This window comes from Pinus tabuliformis, chromosome X (genome assembly GCF_031772625.1).
Source record: "Pinus tabuliformis cultivar Carrire ecotype Pingquan chromosome X, CPIR1, whole genome shotgun sequence".
Lineage (NCBI taxonomy): Eukaryota > Viridiplantae > Streptophyta > Pinopsida > Pinales > Pinaceae > Pinus > Pinus tabuliformis.
The window spans coordinates 1,268,407,998-1,268,415,017 of record NC_142308.1 but is presented as its reverse complement, the minus strand read 5'-3'; the positions used below and the strand labels follow the sequence as shown (position 1 = coordinate 1,268,415,017).

Genomic DNA, 7,020 nt, shown 5'->3' with positions numbered 1-7,020 from the left:
ACACAACAGGACCATTATGTTTCCACCTTCCTTGGCTATCTACTAGCTTCACAATCCACTCATATAGCTTAGTAGGGAAGGACGCGAAGAATATTTCATGGATCTCCGTGTATAGGTACTAGTCCAACCACTCTTCTTTTGATAGTCGTGGGTTCTTGTTCTCCTGTGCTGCGAACTCATGAATTCTTCTGACCAACCAACCTTCAATTTCCTTCTTAGTGAGATTTCAATGATACGACATTAGACATCTTTATGGAGATTTCGGTCCTGGCAATGAAACCATTTGTTGGCTTATGGGGGCTTGACATAGGTTCAGAGTTATTTAGTTAAACAAATCCCTACACTACTGGCCCTTTCGGCATCATCCCGCGGAGCGTGGACTGAAGTCTCACTCGAAGCAGTATGGAGTGATGCTGGAACCAAGTTTTTGCAATGGAACCATTTGTTGGCTTGAGGGGGCCTGACCCAGGTTCAGAGTTATTTAGCCAAACAAATGCCTACACTACTGGCCCTTTTGGCATCAGCCCACAGAGCACAGACTGAAATCTCACCCAAAGCAGTATGGGGGTATACTGGAACCAAGTTTCCACACCCTTGAGATATTTGTGGTGTCGATTTAGTCCAACTGTGCCTACCTTCACATAGGTTACTTTTTGCACTATTCTAACCTTCAATACCTTAACAATCTGTTATAGTCATCTTTCGTGTAGCCCTAACCAGCGGCTGAGATGCTTTCACTCTGCTATGGCAGCGACCTGCGCTATTTCCCCAAATTACACCACGAATCTTACTTATCTTCTTATAAATGTTAGTTAACTTCGCAAAAATAGATATTCTATCTTGCATTCACTTAATCAACACAGTCATATATATCCGCACATCATATAAACAGTAGAAGTGCAATTTATACCCAATATATTCAATGCATAAAACATGAAATAAATACACATAATTGATATGAAACTTCTATTTATTAATACTTCCAACTGTTATAGACTTAACTCACCCTACACACTCCACTGCAGGGGTTTGTGCACTCAGCTGCGGACTACTAGGCCTCTGCGCACTCAGCTACAGAGCCTTCTCCTACTCTACGACCCAAAACTAGATGTTACTCCACAGATATGACTCAACTCTTCATCCTTCTCTTGATGTATTAACTACTTAGAGCCTTTCTCTATTTATACAATCCCATGGTCTGCAGACCATGGGTAGGTCTCTACAGTCGACATTGTATTAACAAAATTGAGGGCAGACAACCGTATGACTCTTTTACAAGCTACACGCTCTGCACCCACAAAATATGGAGTCTGTACATTGGAGTTACAATTTCTAACCAAAATTTGGGCTCTAAGCCCCAAAACGTCCCTTGGGGGATCTCGTGCCCAACAATATGTGATTCTGTCAGTTGGGACTCTCACCCAAGCGAAGACCAAGAAGCGGGTCCAACATGAGCTTGAATCGTACTTCGATGAGTTGATGCATGTCGCCACTAGTCCAAACTTGCTTATCAATGCAAACATCATGCACAAGTATGTTGTTGGTCCAGCCACATTGAGGACATTGTTGCACATTCTTTCAGATGAGTTGGAAAGAGGTGCCCAATTAGTGTACCCAGATTCCTTGGAGGCAAGGTTCAGGTTTTAGATGGATGTCACAATGGAACACATGGACACTATCAGAGACTACCAATCTTGGAACCAATATGTTACTGTTGATTAGCATGAGGATGTCGAGTAGTTGGACTTCTATAGTTTTCTAAGTTAGAGTGGTGTCTAGTTTGGCTTGTTCAAGCCATTGTTCACATGGGTACATGTGCTTTGTATTGTTGAGTCATGTCAAGTGTAAGTCAAGTCTCAAGAGTGAATGTAACAGTCATAGAGTAGGTGAAGAGTCATGAGGGTAGTTGAATGGTCACAAAGGGGAATGTTAAGGGTCACCCCACCCTTTGTTATAAATAGTCCCTCATAACTCATTGTATATGATTTTGGTCAGCCTAGCTTCTACTAAGACTATCTTGAAGAAGACCTGGACAATATTGTAACGTGCCTTGGCTTCTCCACTGCACAAAGCTAGTACATCTCTTTGGAGGAGTAGGTGGATGTGGATGTAACGTTCTACTGATAGGGCTAGTAGGTTTACATGGTGTATTGTATTATTGTGACTTACACTTCTTTATATAATAAAGCCAACACCATTTCATGCATATGTTGTTATTGTAGCTGGACTGCTCCAGTTGCTTTAATGATATATGTTATTTAACTTACGTACTTGTGTATGAAATGATTCACATGCAATTATATGAATCTTCTTATTAATGTGTTGCATTTTTTGTTAATATTATCACCATCCGTGGCGACTGCTTTGCTAGACACCAAACAAACCTCTCTCTCAACCTTGTTATATCAACCGTCACACTCGTCTCGGGCTAATCCATGAGTGCTATTCTGGTTATCTTACCTTGTATGTTGGATTGCTGCATCCATGTCGACTACTCTACTGGAAGCTATGCATGTCCTTTGTGTTCTGTGTTCCTAGTAGAGTTGGGACTGATCCCTTTCAACATGGAACTCACCTTCACCTTCCTCTCCCTTTGAAGTGTTGGAACCTACATACCCATTCCTTTGCTCATCGCATCAGTCACACCCTTGCTACTGACAAAGTTATCTTACTTGCCTCAGTGCAACATCATGGTCAAGGCATTACCTTACAACCCACTGTTGGGACTCCTACACCAAAGAGTCTAAGGTCTAATTGGGACTTCTTACCGGGGAGATCCCCTTGACATGTTGGTGGGTCTAGCACCATCAACATTTCTGGCACTAGAAGGAGGGCTTGATGACAAGCAGTTCTCTCTCATCTAGTTTTGAACCTTTTCATATATTTTAATGGAGTCTTGCATTCTTCTTCCCCCAAGGTGTTTTTCGAATCGTGAAGATGTCTCCATCTCAGGGAAGCTTTTTGATCTCTTGTCTACTCACACGTACGATGGTGAAGGTGAAGTGGCATGGCCTAAGTATTTACAAAACTTTCCTTCCATGATTCATTAGGAAGATGAGTTTACTGACAAACATGCTGATTTGCTACTTGCATTCACACTTCATGAAGCTCCATTTCATTGGGTTCCTAGCCTACCAGCTGACACCATGCACTAATTTGAGCACTTTCATGATATTATTGAAGACACGTTCTATCATTTTGGTCTAGACCATCTTGACCAGAAATTGTTACAACAACGGAGAGCTCCGCATGAATCCATTATTGAATTTTGGCAACACTTCTATGACTTATAGTTTCAAGCTCCGAAGAGCTAGATGAAGTTCTCTTACCTCTAGCACCGATTCGCGTACTATCTTAAGAAATATTCCTATCCCAAGAGGAAGCTTGATGTCAAACCTCACTCAACGTTCTTCATTGATGGAACTGCACAATCTCATGTGGGAGCAGGCATTGTCTCAACGAACTATCTGCCTCCCTCTCATTCAACAGTTCCACCATCGCCCTGTGATGTTGAGGATCATGTTCACACACCTGTTCAACCTTCACACCCTCCCAACATCAGTCCACATAATTTTTTTGCAGATTTGGTTGTGAGTCCTTCGAGTTCTCATATGAATTCCTTTTTTTGACCTTCATCTTCGCACTCAGGTGTTCCTCCAGATGATGTTGTCTTGTGTTCGTCCATTTTGGACTCTCCACTTGTTGTGAATGAGGAACAATCAACTGACGGAGTTGGTGTTACACAACCAACATGTGCTGTCATTCATGAAGAGTATGAGTGGGAGCTTGAGCATCAACACTCGGCGAAGGATGACTCCCTTCCATCCGATCCCCCTCTGTTCTTTCCTAACATCATTGGTGAACCAACCGTCCATGATTTTGCATGTGTGTCTTCATCTACGAATGCACCCATTGTTGATCTTTTGTAGGACACATCGTATGTTAGCCCATCATTCAACAACGGAGAGGAATAATTATTCATTAGAAATCCACTTGATCTTCATCTTCTTTTTTCGGAAACGCAGAGGGTGAAAATCCTTCCTTCTCATGCACCCCTCTGTGTGATTCATCAAATCATGAGGATTCCAACTGTTATCACTCAAGAAAAAATATTTTAAATTCTGAATATCAATTTTTTTTAAATTGTCAAAGGGTTGGTGTCAGTTTTGGGTCTAGTCTTCTCATCTTGTTTTAGAGTCTTGTTAGTATGTAAAATGGGGTCAATTCTCTATTTTAGTCTATCATTGGTCTCATATCTAAAATGAATATCATATGTCGAAACTCATTTCAAAGTTCATATGCGCTACGAAACTGTCTAGGTGATTTCATAGCGCAGAAACCCGGTCTAGGTGATTTCGTAGTGCAAAACACCGATTTTGCACTAATTGTGCTACGAAATCGGGGATTCGTGCTGATCCAAAATTCGCTATGTTTACATCAACAGTTTTTAGCTTATACACTTTCCCTGTCGAATTCAGCTGTGATTTAGTGGTTTTTGTCCAGTCTAGCATTTGTTCCCTCGACGGACTGCTAGCCACCTTCACTTGCAGCCATGTATGCTCCTGTTCTCGTTTTAAATGATGTTATAAAGCGGGAGACTGGAAATAGGGTGCGCCATGCAAATATTCAAGCATCAAAGGCTGTTGCAGATATTATTCGAACCATATTAGGTCCTTGTTCTATGATGAAGATGCTACTTGATGCAGGAGGAGGCATCGTGGTTACAGATGTTGCAGGCATATCATTTCAATGCTGAGCCAAAGATGATTCAAGCTCCACGCATTGTTCGTGTTGGTCTTATTCAAAATTCCATTGTTCTTCCCACATGTAGTCAGTGGAAAAGTTCAAGAATTAGCCCTGACAATTCAAATTCTTCTTGGAGTGTTCTTGCAGTGCATGCTAACATTGTTCTTGCAGTGTCTAGCAGCCCAGCCAATCCTCCAAAACTGAAATATGGCTGTCTGTCAAGAATTGACACGGATAATGATGAAAAAAACAAGGTGGAGGTGGTTAGATATGTCAATTCCCTTAATGGACTATTTAGAGAAAGTGAAAGCTTCGCTGTCCTCAATTGAATTTAATATTTTGAAGATTCCAGTTAAAGATCAAGAATTTTTGTTAACAGAAGGTGCCAAACAGCCTTTCGAGGTGATATTTGTGTCATCTAGATTCTCCAGTGAATCAGAAAGTAAGGAAAATGCTTTTCGAGAGGATGCTTGTAATCCACTCATTGTTATCCTCCATGGTGGGCCACATTCTACTTCATTGACAGGATTTTCAAGAACTCAAGCCTTTTTGTCATCAATGGGCTACAACCTACTTTATGTAAACTACAGAGGTTCTTTGGACTTTGGAGAGGAGGCTTTACAATCTCTACCTGGTAATGTTGGGCGACAGGATGTGACTGATGTCATAAATGCTGTTGATCTAGTAATTCATAAGGGACTTGCCCTCCCACAGAGGGTTTCTTGCAACCCATTTAATTGGCCAGGCACCAGATAGGTTTGTTGCTGCAGCTGTCCGGAATCTTGTGTGTAATCTCTCATTAATGGTTGGCACAACAAATATTCCTGATTGGTGTTATGTGGAGGCATATGGAAAGAATGGGAAAAATGTTTACACTGAAGCACCTTCAATAGAAGATACCACCATGTTTTATCAGTGTTCACCAATTAGACATATTTCAAAGGTAAAAGTACCCGTTCTCTTACTTTTGGGTGCACAAGACCTCAGGGTTCCTGTATCAAATGGATTGCAGTATGCTCGAGCTCTGCGGGAGAAGGGGGTGGAAGTAAAAGTCATCATTTTCCCAAATGATGTACACAACATTGACAGGCCACAATCCGATTTCGAAAGCTTTCTAAACATTGGACTTTGGTTTAAGAGATTCTTGAAATGAAGGCGTTTGGCAGGCCCATGTTCCTCTATTGGTTACGTGCTTGTTTTGTTCAATAAGATTGTGGATATTAACAAAAAGCATTATATATAGACTACAATGTAGGGCCTAATGAAGCTTTAATATAAAGCCTTCATTTCTCCTCAGATGCATTGATCCTAAATCAGATGTTTAGACATTTATTTAACAAAGGAATTATCTTGGTTTCCACTTCCAACAGGGCTCCTGATAATTTATATGAAGGTGGTCTTCAGAGGAATCTATTCTTGCCTTTCATCTCACTTTTGAAGGAGCGATGTGTTGTTCATGAGATTGGATCTTCCACTGACTATCGAAAGCTCACTTCAGCTCAGAAAGGATTGTATTTTTGTGGCAAAGATTCTTCTCGTTTGCTCAAAGAAAAATTTCAAGAATTGATAAGTGGATATATGGCCACTCCAACAACTGTTGAAGTTGTCATGGGACGGACATTACAGATTCCTTTTGGAGCCAATGGTTGTGCTTATTTCCAGTTTGAAGATCTCTGTGAGAAACCTTTGGGTGCAACAGATTATTTTGGGCTTTTCAAGCATTTCCATACTCTTGTACTGGAAGGCGTACCTATTTTTGGAGCATACAACAGGACATCAGCATATCGTTTTGTCACATTAGTTGATGTAATGTATGAGAACAAGGCGAAGCTACTTTGTTCAGCAGAGGCATCACCAGTGGAGCTGCTTACAGGGGCAGTCTCCTACTTTTCAGGAGTAGTAAAGGAGATGAGACGTTAAGGGCCAGCAAGGAGTTTTAAACATCCACCAAGAAAAACTAAAGGAGACCACTTGTCAGAGAACGAGATTTGATTGTAATAAAAGCTATTACCAACATGATATGGAATTAGACTCCTAATTGTCTTAGGTTTCTAAAACTTCTAGTTGGCAGTTTGTTGCATTTAATAATTAGTTAAAGTATGAGTAGGTGTCATAGCAAGCAGAATTCGAGTTCCCCTCATGTTGGAGGAGGAATCTCGGCTTTGTAAAGAATTCTATATATAGCAGAAACAACAATGTACAAGGGGTTGGAAAATTTCAGAGAAATTGGAACTATTGTGCTATGTATATGACTCTATTTTAGTAATACAAGAC

The 7,020-nt window shown here is 40.8% G+C and overlaps 2 pseudogenes; both read left to right on the top strand.

Moving 5' to 3' along the window:
* The first annotated feature begins 4,552 nt into the window (after positions 1-4,552).
* Positions 4,553-5,899, top strand: LOC149144612 (acylamino-acid-releasing enzyme pseudogene; annotated as a pseudogene).
* Positions 5,900-6,063: 164 nt separating this feature from the next.
* LOC149144611 (uncharacterized) lies at positions 6,064-6,666 on the top strand (annotated as a pseudogene).
* The last annotated feature ends 354 nt before the right edge of the window (positions 6,667-7,020 follow it).